This window comes from Dermacentor silvarum, chromosome 5 (genome assembly GCF_013339745.2).
Source record: "Dermacentor silvarum isolate Dsil-2018 chromosome 5, BIME_Dsil_1.4, whole genome shotgun sequence".
In the NCBI taxonomy this organism is placed as follows: Eukaryota; Metazoa; Arthropoda; class Arachnida; order Ixodida; family Ixodidae; genus Dermacentor; species Dermacentor silvarum.
The window spans coordinates 55,596,047-55,608,428 of NC_051158.1; the positions used below are offsets into that span (position 1 = coordinate 55,596,047).

General features: G+C 46.2%; 1 long non-coding RNA gene across 1 annotated transcript; it reads right to left on the minus strand.

The window, feature by feature from the left end:
- Positions 1-3,072: 3,072 nt before the first annotated feature.
- On the minus strand, positions 3,073-11,748 carry LOC125945355 (uncharacterized). The gene is made up of 3 exons (XR_007466843.1): positions 11,688-11,748; positions 9,751-9,837; positions 3,073-3,313 (listed from the first exon to the last, which is right to left on the minus strand). It is a non-coding gene; the product is annotated as an uncharacterized LOC125945355 (long non-coding RNA).
- Between the last annotated feature and the right edge of the window lie 634 nt (positions 11,749-12,382).

The following is a 12,382-nucleotide window of genomic DNA, read 5'->3' on the forward strand; positions in this document are numbered from 1 at the left end:
TGTGCTATGGCACATTCAGAGTAATTATGCCGATACTTCTATAATAAAGCGAAGCACTATATGTCTAGGTGAAATCGCCTGTGTACAGAAAACTATCGTCATCAGCATTGGCTAAAGCGTCATCGTCTTCTTCTGTAGCTGGCTTGTTGGCGCCCCTTCGATTGTGCTCAGGCTCGTGCTCGGCACATGCTCGTGCGACTGCTCCCGCGTTCGTCGTCTTCTACCACGGCTGGCTGTGTTGCCGCTCATCATTCCAGAGTAGAATATTTCACTTCTTACATCCTCCTTCTCTCGTCATCGTCATCCATCATGCGCCTCTTTCTTCCCTGTTTCTTTCCATCTTCCCATTCCCCCAACGCCGAGTGGCTGGCTAGAGGAATGCACCTCAGGCCGACGTCTCTGCATTTCCTATCACTAAACTTCCCTCTCTCACACTTCTCTTCTATCATCGTAATGGGAAGGCCGCGTTTTCGGGGACATGAACCATTGATTGTCCTACGTAACGGAAACATTTATTTTGAAGCAATTTAATTTCGAAGCATTGCAAGTGGCCATCGCGGGCGAATGCTGCTAACCACGCCGCCGAGCAAACTCAGACATCGAATGCAAGTGACAATGGCGGACTGCGGGCATACCGTCCGTGACGTCGTCCTCTTCGTCACAGCCAAACGTGTGCGTAGCCTCGTAATTCAGTAATACTTTAAAGGGACACTAAAGAGAAACCGGAAGTTGAGCTTAAATGGTAGATTATCGTTTCACGATCACAGCCATACCATTCTTACTGCAAACAGATGTTTAATAGGCGAGAAAATAGCGAAAAACTGAAGGATAGGTGCTGACGCCCCTTCGAATTTCCCGCACTACACGTTCTGACGTCGGAGATTACAAATGCAGGCCGGTCGCGATTGGTCGAGAGCGATTTATCGCTGTTAATAAAACGCAAAATGAAATGCACCTTAAACGAACATAAACAGCATTTGCCAACTTTTTAAACCGTTTCAAGCGAGGAAGTACAAATTTAGCACAAAATTAAATAAATAAGAAAAAATGGCATGGCGATACATCCGGTCGTGATAGTTTCGTAGTTTCGTTTTTGGTCAATGCATCGTCGCGCGCCGCCTGTTCCGCTCTACGGTGTTTGGTTGCGTGTTGCGTGGCTCGAAAAACGTTGACTTCGCGGGAAACAGCCAGAAAATGCCTCGTGTGTGTAGTGTTGAGGGCTGTATAAATGGCCCAAGGCGCTTGCTCAGGGGCAGCAGCAGTGTTGACTCGATTGTGTCCTTTCATGTGGTGTCGCGCGGTGAGCCCCGGCTCCCCGGCGTTCGTAATGGCTCAGTGCTTTGCCGATGATAAAACGGCAAAAGAGCCAGAGAAACCGATGGTGTGCTCTCTGCATTTCTCGCCCTCGGAAAGTATCTTGGCGTGCCCCAGAGGCCAGTCCTTTCTCGAGTAGCTGTTCCCTCAATGCGGCCTTCATCAAACCCCCTTCCGGTGCCCCTGCAGCAGCAAACTGGCGCCTCGGTGAGCGCTGAATGTCATTAAATAAAGCCACGAAATAACCATACCGAGTACGTGCGCAACTTTCTACGCTTGTTCTGTCGGGAACATCGTCGCCTGGCGGACCGGACGCTTCGCCTTCCGTCGACGAAAACGAAGCTCTCCGCCGGCGCGGCCGGCGGCTCACCGCCATCGCACGCGGAAACACCTACCGCTCGAGCATGGAGGATCATTTCGCGCTCCGTTTCACTGAATATCGCTGAAATGCAGTCCTGCTCCCTGGCGAGCTCTTCGTTGCAAGGTTCAGCTGCAGCAACGGTATCAATCGCGGCGAACGCAAACGCAGCTACCATGCATGCAGCCATGATGCATCCAGTGCCTCGGCCGTTTACGCAAGCGGTGACGTATCATGGCGGATTCTGATTCGCCGAGAGCAATGAAATCTGTGACGACACTGCTTCAGCGCCAAATCTGGGGTGAGAGAAATTGAGGAAGAGATATTTGGTCTTTGTTTACGAATTTCTCCGCTAATATCTCAAATTTTTGCACTCAGCAAAAACTGCATGCATTACTGAAGGTCCCTCTTTTATTCCAGCTGAACTTCCTGTTTCTCTTCAGTGTCCCTTTAATATACCCTGGGTATTCACCTAGTTATAAACACCGGGGCCGTAAGTTTTAGCTTCGCTGTTTAACCATCTTCACGGAGTGGAATGGCCGACGAATATTAAGGGCGGAGCACTTTAGGGGCCCGGGCTGTCGGTGCCGGCGTCTACCGCTCAAAAACAAGGGCTCAAGATAGGGTCAAAACAAGTGCAGAATTGATCAAAACCAGTTCAAAATAAACTAACAAGATCCAGAATAATTTACAATACTGGAATAATAAAGCAATAAGTGCATTTTAACAGAATTTCGTTAATATCACTTCTATCATAAGAACAGATTTAGCTCCATGTGCGCGGAGGGTTGGCTGCATGTGCATGGTGGTTTCCCACTAGTTGTTCCTTAGCACAGGTGTCAAAACGGATGATGGATTGCTACACACAATGTAAATACAGGATAAAACGAGATAAACACAAGCAAAACACAAAGGAAACACCGGAGAATGACTGCTCCGCACTCCCCAGCTTTCACGTTGAGTGGAACAGAAGTACCGCCGAGTTTACTATTTATATCAATCCCGCTTCAGCAATATATATCAGATTTCTTTCGTGAGAAAACTGTGAAACAGGGGCCAGATTCACAAAGGTTTTCTTTCGTAAGTTCACTTTACCATTGGCTGGACGCATTCGCTAATGATATGTCTGGCATCCTGATTGGCTCAAATTCTTTCTTACTACCAATTCTACCGTAAGCGTTTTTCTGAATTTGCGCCCAGTTTAGTAAATATACAGTTTTCCCACGCCGTGCTAACTAAACGGAGGATGCCACCGTTGTGAAATTGAAGCGAGGTGACCAGTTAAGTATTTTAGCGAGTGCGATTAATCCTGGAAGTGTTGTAAGAGAGTGTTGAAAACCATCACCATTATAATTTGTTTGAGTAATCTTTATTCATATCGTTTTTCTGACACTCACGCAAGTTCTTCATGTTCAGTTACGGCTTGCGGCATCATATTTCATGTGCCAAGCGCTGCATTTTACCCTTGTTTTTTTACGATGAGAACATTAGGACACTTTTCATGAAATTGCAGAATATTTGTCGCTTCCTTTCCGCAGATCTCGTAGAATTTTCCATTGCAGTCATGGTAAGATGGGTGTTTTTTTGAGTATTCCTCTCTCAGTACAGGGTCATGAACGTGGATTTCGCAGTTACGTTGTACTGTGACATAAAGATGGGGAAGCTGCTTTAGAACATGTAAAAGGCATTTATCCTTAAGCACAGACCAATTAGTTAGTCTGTAAGTCACATTGTACAGCATGGAGAAGCATATGCTTCGCAGAATGCCACACTTTGTCACTTCGCTCCGCACTAGTTGACTTTCTCGAGCTCTACATATCATAAAACGCAGCAAACAAACTTGCGCCCCTGATGTATCTGAGGATTGTCTATGGCTTCCATACTAGGGAGCGTTTTGAACCCTGACTGTGTTTACTTACAGAAAACACGCATTTTTTCAAAGCCTACCTAGAAAGGGTATACAGATATTTATTGTATTAATAAACGGAAGGCCAGAAGAATAAAAACTAAACAAGACAGGGACAATGGGACCACTTCCCCCGATTCAACAGTGAAATAAGCAAGTAGACTAAGGTATTCAGAACGTGACTTCATTTTGACATCGTCCTACAGCTATGCGTAATTACACAATATAACTAGATGATGATATACTAAAGTTTTCAAGGCGAAAACTTTACTAAGGACATCCAGCCGAGTTTCTCCATCGACAGCAATTTACACGACAGATTTTACACGTTGCACAAAAATGTAACCTATTAGCAATAGAGTTTCATCATTGAAAAATGTAATTGTCTACAGTTATATATTACTGCCCTAACAAAATAATTAAAGGAATTACTCAACAGTAATCGATTACTTCTAGGTCACTTCCCTAGGTCACTTCCCCAAACTTTTACTACCATTGCACAGATACAGCAAGCAGAAGGAGCTAGCCTACCTCTTTCATTGCGTCTTCTGCAGCCTTTTATGCATTGCTTATCTGCACCAACCATTGCATTGAAAATGTGCTACAGATCGCATGCACCGTGGAATCTATGATATGAGAAGCATTTTCAGGTACCGGGCTATCCAGCATTGTTTGCGGTTCCGCAAAATAATACCATGTAGGCGAAGGTGTTCATGTAAGTACAGTGGTTGTGTGTGCGGGGCGCAAGAGTATGTGTATGTGACAAAGCATTGTAGATGATCGTATGACGGCATGGGCATAATTTCTACGCCGGCTGTTTGACGCGAGGTTACCACATGGCTATTGTTGGGTTCTATAGGTAGGCAGTGCACGAGCATAATCGATTGCAACCCGGTCCGGTGACTGTGTGTGTGCGTGCGTCCTTCTGGTCCTGCGTCTTGGTTTCCGCTGTTTTTTGGTTTAAACACGGATTGTGGCGTGTTAAGCTACTACGTGCTGTACAATCGTATGTACATATGTTTATTTCATGCGGTGTGTGTTAAAATGATGGTGTCGTTTGTTTTCGGCGATTAAGCGGTAAAACGCTTAACGGGGTGACCACGACGTCTTTTCTGTCACAAGGAAAGAAGCCGGCAAGGTTGTATTGGTTCCTTTCTCCGAGTGTTTGGAAGAGTCGGCTGACATTAGAACGCGAGAAGCATGCGTGTCATCGGAGCCTAATGCTAGAGCCCCTGGCTGCTGTGCCCGACGATAGAGGATCACTTACCAGAGTGACCGCCAATTATTGAAAGCAGAGCTGTATACGTCTACCTCCCATAGATTTTTCAATGTTCGTGCCGCAATAGTTCTGTGCCCTCTATGAGGAGGCAAAGTAAACCAGTAAGGCATGTGCTGACACCTCGCGTAGCAAGAGGAAAGCTAGGAAGCAGGCGGCGAGTAGCAGCGAACATTGTGCCGAGAGGCTGCCCGTAAGCGGCGGGCTCGACAGGAAGGCGGGTGCCGCGAAACAGAGAATTCGGCAAATGGACGCAGGTACCACGACAGTATATTGGACGAGCACAAAGGTGCGCATGCGAAATTTTGAAGCGCATTTCAAATTCAGTTGTGCGGTGGGGGACACACTGTGGTTCTAGAACGATTTGATGGTGATTCGTAACGTTCGAGATGACGCGAAGCGTGAACGTGATGCGGTTTTGACAGTTACCCCAGCTCCTGATTTAGCCAGCTTCTCGGTTTGGCTGCGCCACCGGAGCGCTAACGGCCGGAGCGCGCATCGATCATTTGGCGTGACAGGGGGTGGCGAACAAGCCACCTGCTGCATTTCTGCGCAGGCGCCGCAACATAATATTTGCCGAATAGGCAGATAGTATGTTGCGTGCGCTGGCATGGGGAGGCATCGTGTAGTGAGCACTGCGAAAGAACAGCTCCGCTGTTAGCCCAGGTTAACATAGTGGAATGAGTGCCATTTTTTCTTTAGGCGAGGCGAGGCAGGAACGTACCTTAGTACGGCAAAGTGTGAAGAATGATAATAAAATGCTTCGCTATAAAACGTTCCTTTGTAAACAATCATCGATGATTCGCTAAGTCAATCCGAAGGATTTCTCTCTTGCACGCGCAGCGCACAGCCCGAACGAACTCTTGTCCTTCCGGGGAAAGGCTCAGTCGAGGAGCGCCACCTGGGCGGGAGCGACTCCCTGAGGACGTACGATTGGAACGAAACACGGTCACAAATGCTGCACTAGAGTGACCTAGAATATGGGAGAGTGTCCAAAGCGCCGCGCGAATGCATGGGAGGAGCGAGGACCTTTTTGTGTGAACTCCCGCGCCGCGGCGCTGCTGCACCGGACCCGTGAGGACCCGTGGGCTTTCTCCGCTGCGGAAGCCGCGCCAAGGCGGCGGGCGTCTGCTACGAGCCTGATATTTTCGTTGCTGTTAGCCAACATCGCGATAATTTGGGATATATTAAGTACCACGTCACGGCAAGGTAATACCGCAGTGACTCACCGCACAGAGAACGCGTTTGCCCGCTGTGAATACAGGTATTTTGTCTATTTCCTTCTAGCTCGCTTGGTGCGCGCTTACGCGGCTGTTTTAGTAACGCATTCCGCGCGCTTACTTCATTTAGTTATGCGTGGAATGAGCAATGTGAACGTGCTGCAGAAGAAAATAATCTGGTGACGGCGATAATAACCAAGAACACGTAGCAGATATGGCTAGCTCATGCTAACGCTTTTACACGCTATCGTTTCCTTTCTTTTATTTCATGCACTAGGTTTGCTTTACAAGACTTCATACCGCGCTCTGTAGTTTCTTTATTAAGGCGAAATCCTTAACTGGGCTCTTGGGAAGCGGAATGTGTCTGTTGGCCGATGCCGTGGTACCAAAAATAAATACAAACCGCGTAACTCTCGCGGCTCGTTCACTTGGTATATATACCAAAGTATAGTGTGGAAAGGCACAAATGTGTGACTAAGATGACTGATGGGTCATGGCATTAGTAACTTGACATACTTGCCTTCACGTCACGATTAACGATAACAATATGACGTGTGGTCGTATGACGACGGCCAGAAATCCCTCTGATGGTGTGGGTGCGACGATAAAAACGTGTTGAATGCCAATCTCGATCTCAACGTGTCGAGCTTACCCATATATCACGAACTGAGAGCACAGGTAATAATAGTAAGGATAAATTGCGGGGTTTTTCATCCATAAATAAGAATATGGCTGAGACGCCGTATTGGAGGGCTCCGGTAATTTCGACCGCCTGGGGTTGTTTAACGTGCACCTATAATATCTATGTACGCGGGTGTTTTACGTATTTCGCCTCCATCGAAATGTAAGCCGCCGTGGACGGGAATCGAACCCGCGTCCTCGAGATTAGAAGTATAACCTGCCAAAGCCACTAAGCTACCACGGCGCGTAGGTAAAGGGTACGCGAGAAATATACGCGGTAAAAAAAAAAAAAACAAAAAAAAAACGACAAACCAATATAAATGAAACGCTAACAGTGCAACATTGTATACGTATGCCTCATTTCATAATTACGAGCAAGCGTCAGAAAATGAGCATGATGGATTACGTATGTGCAACTCGTCTTTCGCCTGCTTGTGTTACAAGAGCGCAAACACTAAGCGATTTTTAACATGAAAGTAACTTTAGGAATATTTATTGCGTATGCTCGCTGGTTCATACAGAGCAAATATACTTACTGATCTATAACTACGTACTTGTAGTTACGTAATGAAAGAGGCAAGAAATCACCAGAACATAAACTTTTTCATGTTTTGATGTTATTGAAGGTAACTATTTTCGGGGTATATAGAATCAATAGCGATATTTGTAGTGCATCAAAGACAGTAATTTTAAAGACGATTTTCCACTCAATATAATGCAAGCACAAACATCGTCACGCGCCATGAATGCTTGTTAGTTTACGTAAAAAATCACACGTTACGCATTAACATGTTGGTAATTTCAGAGAGGATTCACGGATTATTAAACCAAGGCTATTGCAGTAACAACTTTTACATAACATATTAGTAAATGGCTAGGCCAGTATAGTAGCTATCTATTCATTTCAATGTAGAAAAAAAATATTTGTTTAGCTATATTGGCTGGATCGAATGGCTTTTCTTTCGAATGTCTGAATTTGAAAAAAAGCTTCGCTCACGGTGAACCTTAAGGTACATCATGCGCGAAGTTTGTCTTGAAGAGATAGCGTACAGCAATTGTTCGTGTGCGCAATCTCTGAAGCGAAATAAGCCAACAATATTGCGGCGTTAGGGCCGTCTTTGCTCTTTCTCTTGCTTCCCTTACACCTTGTCACTCTGCTTTGTTCATAATAAAATATTGTCGTGGCTAAAAAATATTCGAATAAATACATATGCTTATTGCTGTAAACCAATACTGACCGTGAGCGAAAAGTGCGTAATGGTGAGCGAAGCGGTCTCTGCAAGCACGTATTTCACTTGACTACGCGAGTAATTTCCTTTTTTCGTTACTCTTATTCTTGCAAGCATGGTGCTATTGCCCGCGTACCCATGCGAATAACGTTTCTTATTTTTGCGTTCTTTCCTTGCGCGGGCTCATTTAGCGCGTTTCTACGCACTCACAGTTACCGTAATACCGTTCCCGAACTCTAGCACCGGAGCTAGGCCGCGCTGATGAGTTTGATCCGTTAGTTTTTGCATTATCTTGCTGCCCAAGCACACATGAACGCTTAAAGATGGGTAAGCTCCATGCAGCACCACATTGCTGAAGTTAAATAGAGTGCTTTGCGTGGGAAATTAACACAACAAGGTACAGCGCGAAGCAGACGACCCTCGCTTCCCGCGCGCTTCGCGAGTGCGAAAAGCCCACGGGTCCGGAGCAGCAGCGGCGCGGCGCGGCAGTTCACACAAAAAGGCCCTCGCCGGAGCCGGCGCTTGGGACACTCCCATATTCTAGGTCACTCTAGCTGCACGCTGTACCCAATTTGTCTTTGACAAAGTGCTTTTGAAAGTATGCGTCTGCGTCCTGCAAGTCGCGTCTGAGTCCTGCAAGTCTCGAGCGCCTCTTTTGTGGCCATTCGTTTGGCGTGCCGCGGTTCTTCGGCAGCGCGTCCCTTCTCTTCTTCCTCACGCTTCACGGCTTCGCGCATCTTGTCGGCCAGTTGCCTCTGCTCTTGCCTCATTGCGTCAGTACCCATCGAATACCTCGGTAGTGCTTTGTTGTTGTTGTCGCCTTCAACTTATCGCACGTACCCACGAGGGGGACTGAATTACTCATACAATTATAGCATGAAGAGTAGAGTATTCCTACAATAAAAGATTCTTATTCGCAGTGTCTAGCAACAACTGCACGGGAAACCTTCTCCATATGTGTTGGAAGTTACAAATTATTTAGGGGTAAGCTATGACAACACTTCGCAGTATAACAAATGTTTATTGGTTCGACACATAAATAGTTAATTCTCATTTACTCCTTAATTTCTGGTAACAGATGAACCGTGTCACGTTTAGCAACAGCCCTCTGATAATTCAGAGTGTCGCCAATTTGATGTGGATTGGAAATGGTGGGCACGTAGTCTCTGATATGAATGCAAATTTTAATGTGTGTGTGTGTGTGTGTGTGTGTGTGTGTGTGTGTGTGTGTGTGTGTGTGTGCGTGTGTGTGTGTGTGTGTGTGTGCGTGTGTGCAGGCCAGCGTGAACTTCTGAGTGTTAGACAATGGTTATAGGCATGTTTTTGCGGTTCCGTCAGAAACTAAAATGTGACGCCGAGTTTAAATTTACTCCAAATGGGATGCATGTCGTGAGCCTGCCAATTTTTTTATTGTGTTCGACAAGGCAACCTTTCTGAAGTTCCTCGTCCATGCAGGAGCCCAGGTAAGCATCATGCTAATGACAAGCACGCATCATATGAGACAGCCGAGGCAGTAGCTGTGAGCAGTCAACGGCTCCCGTATACCCGTCAACAAGCAGCATTTACTGACGTTGAATCTGGGCCTGCTTTTCCCATCTGGAGTCGTCTTTCCCTCCACTAGTCATACACTGGCAACGTTTTCATCTGTGTAGTTGAATTGCACGCAACTAAAATAATAATTGTAGCACCTATATGAATAGAGCTTCAATAGATATTGCCCTTTGGTTGTGCAAGGTCACACAAGTCTGCTGCAGATGTCTACTTACCTCCACCGTTGCCGACGAGATGAACTTTAAAAATGCCACACGTACACTGGAGATTCATATACTCTAGTGTCTTTCTAACCGTTATACCTATAAAAAAAAGGATTGGAAGGGAATAATCCGACTCATTATGAAAAGCACAGATTTGGTTCAGCGAAAAGACCACATCTATTTATTTTCCTTATAAATCGTTATTATTTCCGACAATTGTTTACCGCCTAGCTGGCTTAGCGGCTATGGCTTTGCGGTGCTAAGCACGTGGTCGCGCAATCAAATCCTTACCTTTGCGACCGAATTTCGATAGGGGGCGTAATGCAGAAACGCCCATGTGCCGTGCATTGCTTGCAGGTTAAAAAGCCCCAGGTGGTACATATTATTCTCGAGACCCCAATTAGAGTGCGCCACCTAATAGAAGCTTACTTCTCGCCCGTCAAACTCCAGCATTGTTTTCCAGTTATTTCCTATAAACTCTTCTGCTAAACAGAATCAATCTTTCTCCTCGTTTAAAGGAAAGCTAACATTTGTAGGCTTCTTAGCACAATAGCAGTCACTCGAGAACACCTGCGGGTAAAAATTTTATTGGCTATCGGTGAAGATAGCGCCCCCCCCAAGCGTCAGCTTCAGCGGATGAGAAAAGCGACACATCGCGACCACCGACCGCATTTAAATCTTCAGGCGCCACCATGCTCTCCCGCGAGCGCACATTCTTCTCAAAAAGCTATTACTGTTAGCTTTACAAGGTTTGAGTTGTGCAAAGAAATCTGCGCTTTATACGCGTTCGTACTTTCTGTACTGAAGACGCGTTACTTGTTCTACTACACAAGGTAAGGTAAGGTGCGGATATGGTAAGGTAAGATAACGTGCAAGCAGCCCTTGTACCTCGCCGTGTTAATGTGCATGAAGTAGTCGTAAGCTAACAACGAGGCGAAAGAAAATAAACTTTGTAGCTTGCATCTTCATTCAGAAACGGGGTCGACGATCCTCGGCCTGAGGCCGATACGCTGTTTCCAGCAGAGAGCATTTACGAGCGCAGCCGTTCCTCATGGCTTCGTGCTTGCAGAACCTACATTTATGCGAACCATATGATTGCGTTCGAGCGTCGTCGTCTTCGTCCCCAGCTGAGAGGGAGAGAGAGCTGAGAGAGAGCGTGAAAGCAGAGTATAAAAATAGTATCGCGCAGCATAGCAGATGCGAGGGGGATAGGAGGAGCGAGGCAGGTGATAATGGGACGCATAGAGCTGCTGCCGACGCCGACTGCGTTTCCCCGCGGTCACCGAACGCGCCCTGTGTCCGTGACTACAGCTGATGCCTCTGGTGGCGGCTCGGCAGGTTTCGACCAGAGAACTCGGCAGTGTCGGCTCTCGTCGCTTCCGAAAGACTGAAGCGAGATCTCGGGAAGCTGAAATCAAGCGTCGCAGAAGAGAACATCCACAAGTTTAGATTGAGGGAAGCCGAGAGTTTGCGTAGGCGAAGATATGAAGATCTGGAGGCTCGTGAACGTGGCCCGTTGAATTCATCGCGATACTACGCGATGCCCGGTTAAGCGCCTTAACCTAGGTGCCAGGACACTAAGTGTGTGGTTTGCCGCTACATTACAAGACTTTTCCCAACTCCGCTGGTCTCGGGTGTTTGCGGCAGCAGAGCCAGCTATAATTTTTTCCTGACCGCTCTAAATTTACGGTTTTATCCAGCTCTCGCTTTCTAGTCTATGGTTCCTGCCAATCATTACAGGGCTGATAATTGATGCACATACCCTCAAACGCAGTGCTGTAAAGACACGACATAAATCCATAAATTCTGTGAAGCATCGAAGAAATAATGTGATGCAATGAAATGTACAACTAATAGAAAATAAATAATGTATTTCCTCATTTTGTCAACAGCCTACAAATGCCACAAGGTGTATTGCAAAAAATGAGTCGTCAAGATTCGGATACTACCTGCGACTAGTTGAGTTTCTACTTCCTTTCTAGCCGATACGGCGGGTACTCTCTCTCCTGAAATGAGAAGCAAAATGAATGCGTGAAGTGCGAATCATAATCTGTACTAAGAGAAAGAAGGATGAGCATGCTACAGCGGTTAGATAAGCACTTTGAACCGTCGAGTTGCCACTCTAATTAACAAAAATTTATTCGACCCCTCAGTCGGTTTAGGATAGGTATAACAAACAGAAAACAGCAAATATTTTATCACACTTTGAAGATCGTGCGAGCAAAGCATGACATCAGTGGTTACCATAAATGACTACATATTTCAACAAGAGTTGACTCAGTCTCCTGAATGGAGCACCTTATAACACGCACGATATAACGGCGGCCAGAACCGAGGTCTTGCGGCCACCTTTGTAAGCAGGGAAAACCATAACACACGATATATTAGTGCTCAATTTGAATGCCTCTCAGATTTTTTGCTGTTCAGAGGTACTTGGCTTTAAAAGAATTTTCCACAAGTGTGGGCACGGGTAGAAAACAGAATAATTTGCGAGAACACTTTAAGGGGGCAGCTTCATTTTTTAAACGGCCGCATCAGCCGAGATGGCGTCGTCCTTTGGATGAGAATGGCGCGCGATTTTAATAGCTCGCAATATTTCGCTCAGGAGAACTTGGTCATAAAAAAAAGTTCCCAGAAATGTGGA